At 48.1% G+C, this 18,708-nt stretch overlaps 2 long non-coding RNA genes across 2 annotated transcripts; one reads left to right on the forward strand and one right to left on the reverse strand.

The window, feature by feature from the left end:
- Positions 1–11,171: 11,171 nt before the first annotated feature.
- Positions 11,172–17,041, reverse strand: LOC146768840 (uncharacterized). The gene is made up of 3 exons (XR_014957158.1): positions 14,953–17,041; positions 13,446–13,567; positions 11,172–13,267 (listed from the first exon to the last, which is right to left on the reverse strand). It is a non-coding gene; the product is annotated as an uncharacterized LOC146768840 (long non-coding RNA).
- LOC110469073 (uncharacterized) lies at positions 14,209–17,495 on the forward strand. Its single transcript, XR_002465183.4, has 3 exons — positions 14,209–14,306; positions 16,434–16,540; positions 17,036–17,495. It is a non-coding gene; the product is annotated as an uncharacterized LOC110469073 (long non-coding RNA).
- Positions 17,496–18,708: the final 1,213 nt, after the last annotated feature.

Below are 18,708 nucleotides of genomic sequence, written 5' to 3' on the forward strand. Positions count from 1 at the left end.
CTCTCATCAGAGCTGTTTGGTTTCTCTTTGCAGAGAAAGAGAGAGGAGTTTGCACTCTGCAGCTTATAAATTCTTGTAAAAATCAGGTGAAGTTTCTCCCAAGAGGGGCAAAGTAGTCACTCCAGCCTCAAAGAGATTGCCTGAGGAGAAGAAAATAACTCCAGAATACACCTGAAAACACTTTAAAATAGATGTTGAAGTGATAATACTTCAAAATTGATAAAAAGTCTATGTCCTGTTAACTTCCAATAGCTATGGGCTAAATTTTACTGCAAACCACAACACCCAGCACACAGCTACATGGAATTCTTACAAAACAGACAGAAAGTGGTGAATTTCAGTTCCACAGAAGAAAAAATCCTGGCTAGAAAACAAATAAAGCAGAATAGTCACATGTAAATAGGACAACCCAGGGTATCAAAAACAATTAACTTCTGTGATTATGACTGGTGGACATTTGCACAAGGTAGTGAAAGAGAGAACAGAATCATGCCTTCAGGTGTGTGGTTTAGACCACAGAGCCACTGAGTGTCCAGCTGAAGGAAGAAAAAAAAATGATGGAGCTGAGATGCAGAGGAAAAATTCCAGGCTCATCCATCTACTCCTGTGATCCGTGCAGGATTTGGCCTTCTCTGATGCCTGAGAGGTGCCAGCACAAGCTGAACCTGAAGCCTGAGTGATGTTTTCCTTGACAAGCTGTGTTAACATCTCCTCCTTTCAGACAGATTTAGTCATGTTCCCAGGAACTGAGCACTGAAAGCCTGCAGGAGGCTTCTGTACCAGCCCTACCCTTGAACTGGAGCTGCTTGGTGGAAAGGCACCAGGACTTTCTCAGAAGCTGATGGGACATGGAGAGCACTCAGCTGCTCACCCAGAGATTGACCTAAAGACAGAGCAGTCACAGAGTTCACTTTGTGGCTGTCCTGGTCATTGCTGATTTTTTTTGCAGGAGTATTTGTGTGTAAACTCTCAGTTTGTCATGCCAGACCTGAACCCCTACCAGCAGCTTTTGTGGTGGTGTCACCTGAAAAATTGTGCAGCATACCTGGTAGAATCCAGCAGAGGGATAAATCTGGTTAAGAAAATAAAGAAATTTTGTTTGCAAACAAGTCCCTTGGAAAGAAGAAATGATGGATGGGGAAAAAGCCTCAAACCATTGTCCTGGCTTGTAAGATAAGCATGGATTCTTTTGCCATCTGTTGGAGGTTGGGCAGTTTTCTTATCTCTTCCAAGAACAATGTCTTCCTCCAGGGAGAGATCTTCTGTTAATGGGCCATGGAATGACTCTGCATGACTGGGAAAGTTCCATCATCCCATGGTGAGATGCTCCACACAGAGGGAGGAGCCAAGCATTCCTACCTGCATAAAAACTGCATTTTCTGGGACACCAGAGCAGCCCCTTTGCTGGATTCCCAGAGGAGCAGCTTCTCTGCTGGATTCCCAGAGGAAGACCAGGCCCAACTCCTCCATCACCAGACCTTCAGAGAAAACTCCACCCTTCTACAGATCCCCGCTCCAGCAGCATTTCATCTGCCACTGCAGGAGGAGCAGCCACCATTTAACTGGATTATCACCAACACCCTGACTCCTCAGGGTGTCAGGTTTCTGACTCCATCAGTTTTGTTTGTACTGATTACATTTTTTATTATTGTTATTTAGTTTTTCTCCTAGTAAAGAACTGTTATTCCCATTCCCATATCTTTGCCTGAGAGCCTTTTAATTTTGAAATGGTGGTAATTCGGAGGGAGGGGGTTTACCTTTTCCATTTCACAGGAGGCTTTTGCCTTCCTTCACAGACTCCTGTATTTTCAAACCATCAGCAGGACTTTAGGAAAATACATATTTCAAAGTTTTCCAGAGTGTGGCAGCGGTCCTTTAGCAAAGGGAAACACAGTTAAGTTTCAGGCTTCACTGAGGAGTTCAGCTTGGAGGAGGACCCAGACAGCACCTCACAGGGCACACTGAGGATTCAAAACAACCTTTGAGACAGCAATTAAATAAAAACATCTGAAAACCCAAAAAATCCCTGCAAGATCTACAGTAGCTTGACCCGAGGTGTGACAGAAATTAATTGCTAATAAAACCTTCCATGGAGGAGCAGTTTAAAGGATGCCTTTGACACTTTTCACAATAAAACAGTTTTCCTAAACACCTCATATGTCTCCCAGGCTGCTTTGGATGTGCTGCTGCCGAGTGATTCCGCAGTCATTAATGGATTGCAAACCCTCCCTGTGAAATAATTAACAACTCAGTACCTTCCCAGGCCAATCCCCTCCTTTGAAAGATGCCTTGGAATGCACCAAGGTTGGGTAATGGAAGCCCCCAGGGTTGGGTACCTCACCGCCTTTTGGAGCTGGGGGAATTCCCGTGGAAATAAGATTATATGATATATTATGTGATATATGTTTATAGGCTTTTTTAAATATTTACTACTTATATTAAATGGTGTTTTTTTACTCTGAATTAATTTATAAGTGCTAACATCATTAAGAACATGGAGGTGTGGAAGAAGAAAGAGGAGAAACAGGACTGGCTTACATTCCTTTATTTTAAAATTTTTGATCTTGGTGTACAAAGTAAAAACCCCCCTGTACAGGTGTTAAAATTCCCTTGTATAATACTAAAACTTTTTTCTCTCTACTTTATAACTACTTTTACTATAATATCTAAACTTTTGTGATTTCTTGTTCTACTTACAAAGTTGGTAAATCATTCCATGGCTCTAACTTAAAATTACAGCTGTCTTCAACTACCTACTAAAATCTCAGATACCTCCAACCAAAACTTAAAACCTCTAAAAATGTCTAAGAGACATTTTAAATTCCAACACATGGGACAGTGGGGGCAGTGGAACAGTGGGAAAATGGGACAGTGGGGACAGTGGGGACAGTGGGGACAGTGGGACAGTGGGACAGTGGGACAATGGGACAGTGGGGACAGTGGGGACAGTGGGGACAGTGGGACAGTGGGACAGTGGGACAATGGGACAGTGGGGACAGTGGGAAAATGGGACAGTGGGACAGTGGGACAGGAGCCACTGCTGATGCTGCTGCTTGCACCTGGCCTAGGGATCTCTGTGCTGACCAGGGTGGTTCCTCTGGATTTCATCCAGAGGTTGTTGCATGTAAAATGGAGAGATGCTGAGCTCTGGGAGTAGGGGCTCCTTCCTCTCTGTGATTCTCCTAACCCTTCGGACATGGAGAAAGGAGGAGAAGTAGTAAGATGAAGGTGTTTGCAAAAGTGGATGGAAATCAAGACAAAGAGCAAAAAGGGGAGCCAAAAGCTCTCCCTGGAGCAGGAGAGTGATGGCTGAGTGGCTCAGATGCTGCTCCTCCTGGAGGAGCCTTGAATACCAGCTGTGAAAAGGCTCTGCTGTAACAGTGGCACAGTTTGGGTTATCCCATTTCTGATTTTTGTCTCTGCTCTCAAAAACAAACTGATGGGTTGGTAGGGAGGAGGATGTCCTTCCATGGTCATACAAAGAGCACCATGTGAGCTCTCAGGAGGTGCTGTCACTGCTCAGGGAGGGTGTGGAGCAAAGGGGAGAGTGCTGAAGGCTCGGGGTCACAGGCAGAGAGAAAGAATCACTGAATTCAGAGCCAGGTCCACACCCAGCCTGCTCATCTGAAGGTAAAGTGGTTGTTAGTTCCATGAATGGGATTTACAAGCACTTCTGGCTGTGTGCAGAGCCCTGAGACAAGGGGTTACTCTGCTGAGTGTGTTTGCAAGTGGTTACCTTGGCACTGGATGTGTCTGGGAGAGACTCTGTCCACATTTTAAATGAGGCATTTACAGGTGGCATGACCTGAACCATCTCTTTTTTCAGGGTGAAAACCCAGTGGAGAGCTTTCCTAAGAAGGAAATATGTGAAATGCCTCTGCTGGAACCCCTTGCCTTCCCAGAGGGGAAGGAGCATGTACCAGTCAGCACCTGAGCCCCGCTGGTGGGATTTGGGAGAGAACTGGAAAAGCAAAAGTAAGAAACTTGTGAGCTGAGATGAAGACAGTTTAATGGGTAAAGCAAAAGCCACATTAGCAAGCAAAACAAATCTTGGAATCCATTCCTCTCCTTCGCAGGGCAGGCAGGTGTTCAGCCACCCCCGAAAAAGCTGGGATTCATCACATTTAACAGTGACTGGGGCAGACAAACCCCATCACCCCAAACACCCCAGCTTCCTTCATCTTCTCTATCTCCAGACTCTGAGCATGATGCTCATGTGGGTGTGGGACATCCACTGGGTCATTTGGGGTCAGCTGTGTCCCCTCCCAAATCCGTGTGCATCCCCACCCCACTCATCAGTGGGGTGAGATGCAGAAAAAGTATAATTTCTTCTCAGCAATAACCAAAACATCCATGAATTATCAACACTGATTCCAGCACAAATCCAAACCACAGCCCCACAACAGCTTACTGCATAGAAAATTAATTATTTTCTTCATTATTTTTGGCCTACCCTAGCCAAAAGCAGCACAGGTGGTGATTCCTTTATCACAGCCTTTTACTGCGGTGATCCAAGCTCAGCTGTGAGGAAGACAGTAAGGAGGAAGTCTGGACTTCCAAAATAGAGACACCTGGCCCTGCAGTGCCTGCCACTTTAGGAAAGAGAACAAGAAACCACAGTACTTTAAAAAGGTGAGAGAAAAAATTGCTCTTGGGTGTCTCTTGGTTTTGAGGCATGAGAGGCTGATTCTCCTGCCAGCTACAGGTGTTTGTTCTGAGCTTTGCCTCCATGGATCGAGGTGTACTTCTTCCCTCTTGCAGGTGGTCAGCCACGAGGCCTCGTGGATTTTCCCTGATGTTGGTCAAGGCACTGGAATGGCAATCACAGCATTAATGTGACTTGCAAGCTTGCCAAGGCAAATGTGAGCACAGCTCAAGTGCAAGGAAAGCTGCACCTCGAGGGCTGTGCCCAGTTCTGGTCCTGCAGGAGAGACCTGGAGGGGCTGGAGTGTGTCCAGGGCAGGGAACGGAGCTGGGAAGGGGCTGGAGAGTTCCTGAGGGAGCTGGGAAGGGGCTGGAGAGTTCCTGAGGGAGCTGGGAAGGGAATGGAGAGTTCCTGAGGGAGCTGGGAAGGGGCTGAGCTGGAGCAAAGGAGGCTCAGGGGGACCTTGTGGCTCTCACAGCTCCTGCCAGGAGGGGACAGCCGGGGGGTCGGGCTCTGCTCCAGGAACAGGGACAGGAGGAGAGGGAACGGCCTCAGGCTGGGCCAGGGCAGGCTCAGCTGGGACAGCAGCAGCAATTTCCCCATGGAAAGGGTGCTCAGGCCCTGGCAGGGTCTGCCCAGGGAGCTTTGGAGTGCCCATCCCTGCAGGTGTCCCCTGGAGGTGGCACTGAGTGCTCTGGGCTGGGGACAAGGTGGGGATCAAAGTTTGGGTGTGATGATCTTGGGGATCTTTTCCAACATGTTATGTGTAGTAGATATAATTCGTGCCATTTCTAATATGATATATGTGATATTGAATATTTTTTAGAGTATACACGTTTGTATTAGGATTCTCCCACCCTCACAGGTGAGACCGGGTGTATTTTGGAAACTGATTTCCAAGTAAGAAGGTGCAGCTCCCCAGGAGATGGGGATGGGCCATGTCTGGGGAGATACAGGAACCCCAGGTGCTGATCATCCCCTGAACAACCCGAGATGGATCTTATGGAAATCCTCAGGCAGATCCATGTGAATGCAGCGCTCCCGAATTCCCGTAAATTTCATCAAGGGATTCAACAACTCCGGACACTGAATTGTTCTCCCTCATCACCAAAAAAGAAAATCTTATTAACATCTGAATAGAAGAAAAGACTGACTGCTGAAATCTTGGCCTCAGGTGGAATTTTCCCTATAAAAACCGCTTGTGCCAGGATGGAGGTGTGTGGGCATAGGGGAAAACCTCTGCTGAGGCTGACTCCTTGTTGCACACCCAGGGCCAACCCCGGGCTCGGCTCTGTTCTTTCCTTGTGGCTGGCTAGATAGAATTTGATTTCAAAATAAAGATTGTATTTTTTCATATTAATTTGGCTGGACAAATTTTCATTTATAACACAACATAAATAATTCTGGGATTGTTTGATTCCGTGAAGGCGCCCCACACGGGGCATGGCTGTGCTCAGGGCAGGGACAGCTCTGCTGAGAGCTGAGCTGTGGTGGGAAATACCTGCTGGGCCAGCTGTGAACACGAGCCTGTCTGAGCATAGATGGCGCACCAGCTTCACTGATCACTGCTAATTCCAGCGCTGGGCATCTCAAACTCTCCCAGCTGCTCTCCTTGGACTCTGTGTCTGCACAGGCACTGCTGGGAATTTCAGAGTTTCTGTGCTGCCAGGCACTGACCCCCAGGAGAACACTGCACTGACCTGAGGCTGTGGAGAAGCTTCCAAAATGGAATGACAGAACTGGGATTGTGGGGATGGAGTTTGCTTAGAGGTGTATGATATCACAGGGTGGAAAATCCTCCAATCCCAACCTCGACAGAGGTAGAAAAAGAAGCAAAAAACCAGCAAGGCACAACTCGCCCGGCTTTGGAAGTGGCAAAGTCACCTCTAAAGCCAGAACAGCGTGTCTGACCATGCTCTCACCACCAGCCTGTCCATCCATCCCACTCCTGCAGACACAGGAGTGAGATAAGTGTTTAAATCCAGCACGAGGTGTCAGAGCCCTCAAACCCTTCTGATTCCTGGTGGCAATGAAGGGATTGTGCCTTCGTGCTCACCCTGCAATAGGGAAGCACGCCTTCTCCTTTTCCCCACTGTAAACACGTCCACGGGATTAAGTGACTGCACCGAGGTCATGCAGGAAGCTGTGGTTGGACTGGGGATTTTGGTGTGGGTCTGGCAGCCCTGGTCTGCCTCCCTGCTCATGGGCAGACTGCCTGCCCCAACAAATAAGCAAATTTGCATCTTCTAAGTGCCTCCTATTGCGTTACTAAGCTCGGGGATTTGCATTGCTGCCTCAAGTTCCTGATTTCTATTATTAGGTCTATTATATATCTCTGTGTGTTGAATTTGCCATAATAAGAGATAATAAAATATGTAAAGACATCTTTTATTATATCCCAAGATATTATTTTAATGTGACTGTGCAGTAAGGGTATGAAAGCTGTGCTTAAACCAGACTATTATTTTAATATATCTTATTTCAGCAAGCTCTAAAATCCAGAAAGGAGCTATAGCTAGACTACATATCTGCACTGAGTCTCACTGCAAATGAATTGGGAGAAAATTGGGTAGGAGCATGGCTGAATGAACAGGGAGATAACAGTGTTGGGTAATTCCATTTTGATTTCCTTCCACTTGGTGGATGTGTGTTTCTTCAGCTGGTGTGTGTCAACATCGGGCGTTGCACAACGCGGCTCTTGGCTGCCGTGCGTGCAGACCTTTCTCCTTTGATGCCACAACACCAGGGCTTTGTTTGCCTGCTCAGGTTGTTTGGAGAGTGTCTCATTGGAAGGAGGAAGAGGATGCCACAAGCTCTCACTTGTTGAGCAGGCAGAAAATGTAACTCTGCCGAGGTGGGGCATGGCAGGAAGGAACGGGCACGCTGATCATCCCAAGGTGCTTATCTGAAGGGCATTCATTCTGCAAGTCACTCCTCCTCCCCTCAGAAAAAGAGATGCTTTCTCTGTAGTGATGTTTAAGATTCCCCAACACAGTTTTTTATAGGGAATATCCAGGAAAACTTACCCATTTTACCAGGTTAATCAGGATGGTTTCATTCCACACCAGACATCCCTTCTGATGCAAAAGCAGAATGGACAGTGAACCACGTTTGCTTTCCTCCTTTTAACAACAGTTTTCTTCCTTTGCAACCTCTGATTTCATTAACGTGGATGCTGTCCCTGTTTTAGAGAGAATTTTCAGCTGAGATCTTTCCCAAATGGTTAAAATGTTTTGCTAGAAAGAGGTGTGCAAAACAAATCCCTAGGGAAAAGCCAGACCCATCCTAAATAAACTTTGCCAAACAGGAGATTAGATTTCAAGTAGTAACAGAGTTTATAATGGAGGGTATTTGCTCTAAGGGTTGCCAAGAATAAATCATGTCAGGAAGGAGAAAAGCTCACTAGGTAGTAGAATGAATAGAGGAGATCTTGGGATTATGGGAAGGAAACCACCATTAAATAAAACTGAACAAAGAAAGGGAACACAAATATAGGAAAACACGCTAACAGCTGTGATAGAGAACTGGGTAAAGAGTATTAAACCAAAAATCCACTCATATTTGTGCAAAGGAAATTTGCTGATCTGTTCTTGCCTTCTATTTGCATGTGCCAGTCATGAGTTTGGCCAGCTGAGCTGTAATGCCATCAAAACTGCAGGTGCCAATGTCTGCAAAAACAAATGGAAAAACCAGTGTTAATATCAGCACTGGGTCTACTTGCCTTTTCCTCCAGCCAGGAAATGGAAACAATGGCACACAACTTTATGTGACTGACAAAACTTTGTTGCCAACAGCAAAGAGTCCCAGGGAACAGCCTGAGAACAATTGATGGATGCTAACTGGGAGATTGCATCACTTTGAGTCACGAAAGCGTGGATGGAAATAGACCTGTTGTTGGTTATTCCAAGGATAGAAAGTCATGGTGTCACTGTTTAAGCTGACAAAAAACAGGCAAACACATTCAGCTGGGAGGAAATGGGGTTAATGGTGATGTGGAGGGAAGAAAAATCAGAATTTGAAGGATATTGTGAAGGCAGAATGATTGACGGGGGGGGACGAAACAAGGGAATTTGGAAATCTTCTAAGAAAACTGGCATCACACTTGTGGCTGTGTTCTTTGTAAGTGCAGGAGTGCTCAGGGGTTGGACAGCCTGTTGTTTCACCAGGGTGAGGATAGCTGGCCTGCCCCTTCCTCCCTCATGGATGAACTTTTTATGGTGTTTACCCTTCTCCAGCACTGCTGCCTCACTGCATCATTTCCCCTGCCTCCTCAGACCATGGGTGACTAAAGAGAGGAACTCTTTCCTCCACAGTTCCTTGGCAGTGAATGACCCCAGTCCCTGCAGATAGATTTTTGGTTCAGTTATTCCATCATTTGTGTTTCACTAATCCTATTATCTCCCAGCCTCTGGCTGCCTTCACCTGTGCAGTGACTGTGACTGCCCAGGGTTTCCCTCATTCCACTAGTTTGCCATGCCCTGAATTATTAAGAGGACTCTTGTGCTTTTTTTCTCTCTCCTCACTCCTATACTTTAATTTCTGAGTATTTCCATTGGATTTCTACGGCCTTTGAAAAACTCTTCTCTGTGATCTGCCCTGCAGCACTCCCTGCCAGCCAGGGGGACAGAAATGCTGCTTCTGAGGTGTTTTTTGGACTGAGTTCTCAATGAAAGCTTCAAGAGCACCTGGCAAGTGTAGACTAAATAGTGCAGTTTATTGGTGGGGCAGTGCATGCCAGCAAAACACGTGTGATACCTCCTGCCGGTGGCTGAAAAAAAAAGGAAAACCACTTTGATGAACCCTTAAAAGGTTGGTTTACTTTTACAGGTTCCACAAAAAAACCTCGCTGGAGCCAGAAATAAAATACCACTCTGTCCACAATGGCAGGATTGACTCTGCTTGACTTGAGGTGGGTAACAGAGGCACCCTGGATCACACCACCCTCCTTCTTGGTCTCTCTCTTGACTATATAGGGAATTTGGTCAGCTAATTCTGGCCTTGAATCACACCCACAGCAGATGACTAATGCTGCCCAAAACAGAGATTTCTACTCTAAACCCTCACTGAATGGGCCTAGTGCCTTTCTGGTGGCAGATGAAGGGCTGGCACTGCCCAGAGTTGTAACTCAGGTGACCTTGGCCAGGCCAGTGTCCCCTCCCTCCCATCCCTGCCACTGCAGGGGAAATGGGCAGGCAAGGGAAGCTCTCCTGGCCTGGGACAGCAGGGCTGCAAGCCCAAGAACTGATTTACTGCTCCCCTCCCTGCTCAGTGGCTGCCCAGGTGGATGGTGCTCCAGCACGCTCCTGTGGATTTTTGGGAAACCAAGTGGTGCAGAGCTGGAGCTCCATCCAGCTCATCCAGCTGGAGAGACTGGAAAGAGGGAGGGGAAGGGCTTCAGTGCCACCTTAGCTAGGTTTTACCCCAGGTTTCTTCTTCAACATCCACCTCCTACTTCCCTTTTGTTGTTTGTTGTTTTTTTTTTTTTTTTTTTTGTTGGGTTTTTTTCTTTTTTTTTTTTTCTAATTTGCTCACTTTTCCATAAATAGCTTAATGCTTCTCAAATCCAGCCTTCTTGGAGGGGGTTGGAGGGGGAAGGGTGGACAGAGCCCTTCCTGAGCACTCACCAAACAATTCCCAGAGAGGAACCAGGTGGGAAAAGGGATAATGGATGGGCAGCACAGCTGAGGTGCCCACTCAGTGCTGAGGCTGCCCAGGGGGAGGCATGTATTTGAGGTGCTCAGTCAGCAAAGATCCCTGAGAAGCCAAGGGTGTCTCCCAGTCACTTCTGGCCCATTTCCCCTGTTAATCTCTTTTCCAGCAGTGTTGTCACACCTTCCCATTCCCCTTTCTCCCAGCCACCTGAATATTCCAGCTCTTTGTGGTGAGGATATAATTATTTAAATTGCTCTCCATAGTTGCAGGCAGGCTGTAAAACCAATAAGTTGACCCAGTGCCCCAGCCTAGATAATGTGCCCTAGAATCTGAAACCCTGAACTCCAGCACAGGTACATTTGATACCCGTGGCAGAGATATGCAATCAAATTTTTGCTGATCCACCAGAATTCCTGAGAAACTTTCTAGTGCACTTGGGTGAATTATCCCCTCTTTGGTTTTTATGGGCAGGGCTGCAGCCATCTATCCAAAACCTGTGTTTGACACCTGAGTGGGAGCTATAGGAGAGTGACATGAGAAAAACTGGGATTGTTGCTCATTTAAAAAAAAAAAAAAAAATCCCTTGACCATACATTCCAACCAAGCTTTTGAATTGAAAAAGAGTGAAGACGAAAAAATAAAAAAACAACAACAAACAAACAAACAAACAAACAAAAAAAAACCACCAAAAACCAAAAAACCAAACAAACAAAAAAAAAAAACCAACAAAAAAAAACCCAAAAAAAAATCCCCAAAAACCTAGAAAGCCATGGAAGTGTGGTCTGTTCAGAATTTCCAGCTGTAAAGTGCTTGGAATTCTGAGCCTGGCAGGGGAGCCTTGGTGCTGCTGGAGGCCACACCTTGTGCCAGCTGGGCTCTGCTCACCTATGCCAGCCCAGCTGGCAGGGGGTTTGGCAGGAATGGTAGCTCAGGTCTTTGCCAGCTTGTATAAACGCTGTTCCCGACAGAAAAACAATGAAGTTGTTCTTTTTCCCCGCCTGGGAGCCATTAGGGAAAGTCAGAGCAGTCCTTTTACAGCCAGGCTTTCCTTTGATGGCCACCTTCCTTATCAGCACAGCTCTGCCAAGCTGGAGATACTCAGGGTTTGGTGTTTGAGATCACAGAAATGACTGGAAGTGTGTAAGAAGAGCCACTGCAGCTTTCTTCTTTCCTTGAGCCAGCTGGTACTTTATCCTTAGGCAATGTCAATTAAAAATTCAAACAGGCAGTCAACTCAACAAAACCCCATTTATTCTGCGAAAAAGCAAGCAAAGACATGGCTTTTGGGGCTAGATCCACTTGAGGCAGGGCTGGAGAAGCACAGGTCTGGAGATGGGGAGGTTGTAAATCCCCCAGGAGCTCTGCAGAGTGCTCTCCCCTTTTTCACACTCGCTGTTTCTAGAGCTGAGCTCCAGCACTTCCAGTGGAGGAGGTCGAGGCTGCTCTCAAAAGCTGGGTGTTCCACCCCATGGCTTGTGAAAAAGCAGCCCTAACCCAAGTCCCTGGCAGGAAACACTTCTTACTCATGCTCTACTCAAAAGTTACTCTACCCTGGCAGCCAAGCTCACGGAGAGCAAACACCTCTGCCAGCAGCAGGGATGGGCTCCAGGTGTAAGAGGGTCCCTGGGTTTGTGCTCTCAAAAAGGGAAAGGAGGCTCAGGAGCTGCCAGGCTCAGCCCTGTGCTCCCAGACATGCTGCTTCCACTTTGTTCCACTCTTCCCACCCAAGAAAAGAGAATAATATTTGCTCACCTCCCTCGCTGGGCTGTTGGGAGATGGCAATGAATGTCTGCACAGTGCTGCAAACATAGAAGGTGCTAGAAAAATGTGGAGCCTGCAGGTTCCCAGCAGCGTATTTGAACGTTGCAGGAAAGGGAAATAGGGTGCTCAGACACTTGTGGGGAGAGCAGGACAGGTTTATTGCAGGCAGGAATGTTTAAAGCCACAAATACAGGGGGTGCCAGAATGGGTTTATGAGGAGGTGATGGACTGCAGGCACTCCATAAAGCACAGCCCTGCTGACCAGTGGCACTGGGGCAGAGCTGGATGCTGACCTGAGCGGGCTGTCACATCTGTCACCCTGCCAGGGGGCTGGGCAAGGCTGAGGGAGTGTGGAAAGCAGGCTGATGTGTCCTCGGAGTCACCTCTGAGCAGAGCCAGAGCAGAAGAGTGGGTGCCACAAGCCCTTGCCTGTAGACACTCGTTATCAGGGACCTGTGAGAGGTGTTGGTGCTCCTGCAGGGCTGCTGAGGGCTGCAAGTGCCACCACTTCAGCAGCCTGCAGAGCTGCCACTGCTGCTGGGGACGGGCAGACTGCTGTGCTGAGCCCCCAGCCCGCCCTGGCTGTGAGGAGGGGGACAGGAGCCCTTCCCTGCTCTGCTCTCCCTGGCTCTGCAGCGTCACTCCCAGCACACTCAGCCCAAGGCTGCAGAATTTGGTCCAGGCTGTTTCCCAGGGCAGTTCCCAGTGGGACATGGCCACTGGGTGGCCATGGTGGTGATATCTGTGGCAGAGGTATGCAATCAAATTTCTGCTGATCCACCAGAATTCCTGAGAAACTTTCTAGTGCACTTGGGTGTATTATCTCCTCTTTGGTTTCATGGGCAGGGCTGCAGCCATCGATCCAAAACCTGTGTTTGACACCCAGGTTGGACACTGTTATGGACAAATTCAATTGGGAAGGCTAATTATAGATAAATCAATTAACAAGAATCTATTAAGCAAGTGGTATTAAGCAAAAGAACAGTGCTGGGCAGCCAGGGAGCCTCTGCACTGCCACGGTGCACCTTCCCCCTTTGACCTTTTTGTTTTATAGTCCTTTTTTGTTTGTTTGTTTGTTTTTTCCCCAGTTGATGTATTTTCTCTCGATGTACTCTTTGCCGGTGCAATTGGTTGCTGGGGGGTCTTTTTTCTGCCCTTGGTGGTCATAGGAATGAAGGCTCCTCATCTTCCTTGCAGATTGTCCTCTGCCTAAAAGTTAACTTGTATATAATTAGTTACACAGTCTTCTATGCTAGTTACATCTGCAAAATTCTTAAGCAGAATACTTGCTGTTTCCCCCCTTTTCTCCTTCTCCTCCCACATCTTGAGATTCCCTACTCATTTCAAATTCTTATCTCCTTCAATGCTCGTTTTGAAGAACAAATACCTTTTTATTTATTACAGACACCATGGCCGCAGGTATCACATGGCGGTGACAGGGATTTCACGGGGTGGGTGCCACTCTTGGCAAGGGGCAGCCTTGCCTCATGCCCAGGCACCAGAGCTCTCCTGGAAGGGCAGAAAATGCTTTGAGGGATGGGGGGATGCGTTAATGCCTCACGGCACCGGGATGCAGCGGGTCAGGCATCACACAGAAAGCCAGATTTGGGGATGTCACTGAGCCCAGACTTGGGGATGCCACACAGCCCAGACTTGGGGATGCCACACAGCCCAGACTTGGAGCTGTCACTGAGCCCAGATTTGGGGATGTCACTGAGCCCAGACTTGGGGCTGCCACAGAGCCCAGATTTGGGGATGTCACAGAACCCACACTTGGGAATGTCACAGAACCCAGATTTGGGGATGCCACACAGCCCAGACTTGGGGCTGCCACTGAGCCCAGACTTGGGGATGTCACTGAGCCCAGATTTGGGGATGTCACTGAGCCCAGACTTGGGTCTATCACTGAGCCCAGATTTGGGGATGTCACTGAGCCTAGACTTGGGGCTTTCACAGAACCCAGACTTGGGGATGTCACAGAACCCAGACTTGGGTCTGTCACTGAGCCCAGACTTGGGTCTGCCACTGAGCCCAGACTTGGGGATGCCACACAGCCCAGACTTGGGGCTGCCACTGAGCCCAGACTTGGGTCTATCACTGAGCCCAGATTGGGGCTGCCACAGAGCCACTTCCCTGGGCTCAAGGACCAGCAGGACTCTGCTCCCCAGCAGGGACTGGCAGCCAGAGGCTCCCCATAGCAACGGAGACAAACAAACCCCGCGGCTGCAGCGATGACTGAAGGGAAAGGGTAAGGGAACAGCCAAACTATTTTTATATTTCCGAACTACGCAGCAGCAGCAGCTATTTTTTCCTTTTCCGTGCTGAGTGGCCACGGTGGTGTGATGGGTGATATCCCCCCTCCTTCCCCTGCGTGCTCTGAGCTGAAGTCTCAGCGATTTGTCTGACAAGTTTCACGTTGGTGGGTCCCTGGCTCATGCACGGTGTTTGCTCCCCAGCGTTAATTCACAGTGTGAGTGTGCACACCCAAACACCTCCCCGGCAGAGCTGGTACGTGCATGCAGTGAGTGTGGACACCCTCTCTGAGTTGCCACCTCCCTCCAAGGGCTGGGGACAGCCTGCCAGCCCCCAGGCTGCAGGAGATCCACCAGGTGCCACCTCGGATGTCTCTGCTCCTTGGGGGCTTCTCCCAGCGGCCAAGCGTGGGCATGGGCAGTGGGGGTGGCAGAGGGGAAAGAGCTGGGCAGGAAATCTCTCCACACAACTCCTGGAGGTGTGGGAATGTTCCCTCTGGGAGATGGAGACCCTCTGCAGCTCTTCATGAAGTGTGAGAAGGGATGAGAACATTCTCCTTCCACAGCCAGCTCGGGGGCAGGGGTTGGACCAGGCTCTGGTGGCTGAGGGCTCCCAGGTGGGGGTGGCTTTGACTCACCTACCTGGGCTGTCTCCATCACCCAAGGCTCCCTTTACTGGCAGCAGGAGAAATGGGTGTGTTTTGGGCATGAGTCAACTGGCCTAATTTTGCTTTCTGTCTTAGGGTAAGGTGAATTCCCCTGGATTTTCTTCTCCTCCTTTCTGTTGGCTGCTAAGGGACATTAGCTCAGATAAACTGATGCCTCCAGTGGGCTGATGAATGGCCATCCCACGTTAGTTACTGAGTGTTAGCTGCCCTAGCCTGGGCAAACAATACCTCAGTTGGCTTTGCTCATGCTGCAAGAAAGCCTGTAGAGATCCCTGAGTTGTGACAACTTATTTTTTATTTTAGTGTGATGAGAGAACAAGTCAGTGGCTCAGAAACCAAAGCCCAGCTGTGAGGAAGCCAGTGCTGCCATGATCCCTCCTATTAATCTGATTTTTCTGTTAAAAGGTTCTTTGAGCGTTTTGGTGGAAAGCGTTTCACAGCAATAGCACAGAGGGAAGTGAAGGAATTACTTCAGATGTAGCTGTCTTTTTTCTGCCTTCATTTGCTTTTACTTTCCCACCAGGCTGGAAACCATGGGCAGAGTGCAGAAGCGAGGGCATCCAGGATTCCTGGAGCTGCAGCTGCAGTTTGTTATGGGCTGGGTTTGGGTTAGGCCACCACTGTGTCAGGCAGCACGCAGACAGTTCCTGTCCCAATTCATCACCAAAGCAGCAGCAGTGCTGGTGGTGATCACACATTTGATGTTTTCCTCCTGGAAGCTCCTGGAGGATGGAGCAGCTTCAGTGAGCAGCCACTGGGGCCAGAGGTGAAGCCTTGACCTGGAAAGGAGCCTTTGTGGGGTGGTGATTTATGGCCAAGCTGTCCAGCCATCACTGGGGGACAGAAGAGCAGCTCCTGCCACACTCATCTGGCAGAAATCTCTCCTCTTACTGGAAATTTGTTGTTTAAGGAGATGTTGATCAAACCAGCGCTCCTGCCCGGGCTTTGAACACCCTTGGAGGTCAAGTTTCAGCACGCAGCGAGGTTCATGCCAACAGGCAACTGACTGAATGAATGAATCAAAGGGAAAATTAATGAGGTTTCAAACGTGGAGACAAGTCAGAGCCACGTCTCTACACCTAAATGCAAATTTGGCTTAACCCCCCCGCACCCCCCACCCCTGCATATTTGCCAAGGGGTTACAGCTCTGGCTCAGCGCTGGTTAAGCAATCGGGTAAAGCACTTTGTGTTCCTGCCTGGTGGCACAGACACATCAGCTGAGACATCCACGGCCTGGTGTTGTTTGGAGGAAGGGCTCGGTGCTGTCTGGGTGGGGATGTGTAGGAAATAAAGGAACAATAACTCCGTTCTTCAGGCGCCGTAAATCGGCCCTTTGTTCTCTCCTCCTTGATGTGCTGGAGGAAAGTCACTGCAAGTGCCATTGTTTTCCCAGAGTGTTTTTGAAGAGCTTCAGTGTGTTCCTCAGCTTAATTCAACAGATTTACTTGTTTTCAGAATATATCAGATGAAATATTCGAGGAGAAAGCCAAGATGTTAATTCTGTTTCTCTGCTTGCATGAGGAACCACCTCTGGAGGATTTTGAGGCTCCTTTGTTTGCATGGTAAGAGGTGTCTGAGAATGATTTTTTAATGATTTCAACTTAGAGGGTCTACAAAGAGGCTGAGGTGGTTGGATGGGGGAAACCATCCCTTTTCTGCCCATTACTCTTTGCTTTGTAGGCCAGGCTGGGGCAGTGGCTGCACTCCCCTGGCACTGACCTGCACCCTTCCAGCAGGCTGTAATTCAGCAGTTCCTCATTTCAGCACAAGACCAGCAGAGGAATGGAAAGGGTGGTCCTGCTGAAAAGCTCACAGCCACGCCGATATGCTCAGAGGGAATTTATTTTCTTTTTGGCTGTAGGTGTGCTGTACATCCGTTACACATCCTAAAGCAATTATAGGAGAAAGAAGCCATAAAAAGGGCTCTGTGCCCAAAACCTCACCTGTGTTTTCCAGCTGTGTTAGGGAACCTAAGAAAAGCCATTTCCTCTTTCCACAAACCATCTTTCTTTGAAGGCAGCTATGTGTGGAATAAAAAGTGGTTTTTTTCTTTTCAGTGCTGCTGCAGAGCATTTAAGGAAAGTATTAATAAGACAGGTCTCCTTCAAAGGCCAGCTGAAGAACCCTTGAAGAAAAGTCTGCCCTCCACCCTCTCCACACCAGGGACATGAGAAGTGTTGTTTTGCTGCCTCAAAAGCTGTCTGTGCTGAGGATCACAAAGGATGAGACAACTTTACCCCTCTGGCCATGTTCCTGTTGGCACTGTCGCTGCACTCCTGCTCTCCTGGCTGCTCTCACCTGGGGCTAAATCCTCTTCACTTCAGTGACAGGGAGACAGAGACACGTTTCAGAGAGAGAAAAGCAGCAAGGACGTAGTTGCAGCACTGTGGAGAGCTGAAATGAGTAGAAAAAAAAGTGGTTTAGTATCTGAGAAGTGATGGATCTCTCTGTCTGCCTACCCATACAAGCCCTGGCTCTCAACAGAACAATAAATAAATAAATAAATAAATAAATAAAGCAACTTTTTTTTTTTCATAAAATCAACCCTATCAACAAAGTGGGGATTGCATGTGACGTTGATGAGGCGCAGCAACAACATCAACAACAAAAAATTAGAGTTCTGAATTAAAACCTTTTGGGAAAGCTTGGCTTTGAGCTTGGAATTGGAGTCAGGAACGTGTGCAGGCTTGCTGGGAGGTGATTAAGGCTCGGTGTGAAAACACACCTGGGGTGTTCCCTGGGGACTTGGTTGACTGCTGCTTGTTCTGGGCTCTGATCTCCAGCAACAAGATAAGGCAGGGCTTGCTTCCAGGGGAGGTGAGGAGCATGAATGGGAATGTTCAAGGAGACTCTGGAGTGCTGAAGGGCTGGCAAGGTGTGAGGAGAGCGGGCCTGGAGGCTGCTGGAGGGGTGTAGGAAAATCTTCTGAGATGACTCAACCAGGATGAAAGAGAGGGAATTTTGGGGGAGGGAAGGAAAACTGAAAACTGGCTTCTACTCAATTTTCGCAAGACTCCAGAGGGGCTGGGTGGGGCTGGGTGTGAGGAAAGGAGGGCTGGATGCAGAAAATGTGATTAAAAGAAGAGGAGCCCTGAGCTGACAGTGCTCAGGTGGAGATGCTCTGGCTGTTTCTCATTCCTGATTTACCAGGAAAGTGGGAAAATATGAGCAGGAGGCATTAATCATGCCATTCCATGTAGTCCTCAAATACATTGGATTACTGGAGAATTTATTAATAGAGAGGTGGGTGATGACTTACAAACAAAGAGCTTTTAGGGCAGGAAGTCCCAGTTGTTGAGTGATAATAATTGAGTGTAATTATTTTAAATAGAACATTTCCAAAGAATGAAAAACGCTGCAATTCCCTCTTGTTGGGCAGTGCTGTAGGCATCAAAAAAATGAATGCTGCACAAGGGAAAATGCCTTTCCTGCCAAACCTGCCAGGCCAAGACACTCCAGCTTTTGTGAGTCCATGGGGAAAAATTTCTAAAAATTATTTATATAACTATTATCACCACCATACACCTGTAGGGCTCTGTGGAGCCAGAGCAATGCAAGCAGACAGATGGGAAAAAACTTCTGAACCTCTTGCAGGTGACTCAGTGGTGAACGGGAAAAATCTGTTGTGCTCGAAATTTGTTGTGGAAAAAGACCAAGGACAGCATGCAAAATAAAAGTATTTGAAGTCTTTACTACTCCCAGTTCTTTCAACAGGGTTTTTTAAAGACCT

Source organism: Lonchura striata, chromosome 1 (genome assembly GCF_050655825.1).
Source record: "Lonchura striata isolate lonStrDom1 chromosome 1, ASM5065582v1, whole genome shotgun sequence".
NCBI lineage: Eukaryota > Metazoa > Chordata > Aves > Passeriformes > Estrildidae > Lonchura > Lonchura striata.